This window comes from Cinclus cinclus, chromosome 11, assembly GCF_963662255.1.
Source record: "Cinclus cinclus chromosome 11, bCinCin1.1, whole genome shotgun sequence".
In the NCBI taxonomy this organism is placed as follows: Eukaryota; Metazoa; Chordata; class Aves; order Passeriformes; family Cinclidae; genus Cinclus; species Cinclus cinclus.
Genome location: NC_085056.1, coordinates 18,893,682 through 18,895,162, shown reverse-complemented (window position 1 = coordinate 18,895,162; position 1,481 = coordinate 18,893,682).

Sequence of the window (1,481 nt, the reverse complement as noted above, 5' to 3'; positions counted from 1 at the left end):
GAGGTGCGGAGCGCGGGATGCGGGATGGGGAGCGCCGAACGTGGGATGCAGAGTGCGGGATGCAGAATCCTGAATGCGGGATGCAGAGTGCAGAGTGCGGGATGCGGAGTGCTGAATGCGGGATGCAGAGTGCGGGATGCGGAGTGCGGGATGCGGAGTGCGGGATGCGGAGTGCTGAATGCGGGGTGCAGAGTGCGGGATGCGGAGTGCTGAATGCGGGGTGCAGAGTGCGGGATGCGGAGTGCTGAATGCGGGGTGCAGAGTGCGGGATGCAGAGTGCGGGATGCGGAGTGCGGGATGCAGAGTGCTGAATGCGGGGTGCAGAGTGCGGGATGCGGAGTGCGGGATGCAGAGTGCTGAATGCGGGATGCAGAGTGCTGAATGAGGGATGCGGAGTGCTGAATGCGGGATGCAGAGTGCGGGATGCGGAGTGCTGAATGAGGGATGCGGAGTGCGGGATGCGGAGTGCTGGATGCGGGATGCAGGTGCAGAATTCGGGGCCGCTGCGTTGCTGTGCGGAGCGGGACCGAGAGATGGCGGTACCGCACCGAGAATTCAGCACCTGCTGTGGGGCCCACCCGGGAGCTGCCAAACAGTCCTGAAAAGGAATTCTGGACTTCCCTGCTTTCGCTGTTCACGTACGCGATGGTGCTTTTGGATGCCATCGGGGCGGCCCATCTGGTTACCCACGACAGGTAACGGGAGAATCCCTGGTTTCACTGGGAATTCTCTTAATAATAAACATTTTTTTAAAGATGTCACCCTTAAAATACTAGAGATTTGTCCAAAATATGAAATGATCTTTTTACATATATAAAACTCAATTTCTGAAGTGTGAAACTTTTTTTTTTTTTTTCAGTAAGACAGTGTGCTGATTTCAGCTGGGGTCGAGTTAATTTTTTCACAGTACGGGGCTATGTTTTGAATTTGCGCTCAGCACGGAACTGATAATATTGAAATGTTTTTGGTTTTGTTATAGCTGAGGTTACACACCTTTTCTACTTTTTGTAATGCCATGCTGGCAAGAAAGCTGGGGGTGCTTGGGAGGTTTGGGCCAGGACAGGTGACCCCAAGTGACCACAGGGATATCCCATGCCTTATGGCATCACTATTTGTAGGGGAGAAGAAGGAGGAAGGGAGTTTGGAGTGGTGGTGTTTGTCTGCCCAAGTCACAGTTCCAGGGGATGTGGCCCTGCTCTCCTGCAGGTGCTGAACCCCTGCCTCCCCATGGGAATTAATTCCTTGTTTTGCTTTGCCTGTGTGCACAGCTTTTGCTTTCCCTATTAAATTGTCTTTATCTCAACCCAGGAGTTCTCTCACTTTTCCCCTCCCCATTCTCTGTCTGATCCCACTGGTGAGAGGAGAGTGAGCCCTGCAAGGGGTTTGGGGGCTGCTGGGGTTAAACCATGATGGGCATCTTATCATAGAACCATGGAATCAGAGACTGCTGATTTGGGAGAGCCATGCAGTCCAACTCCTGG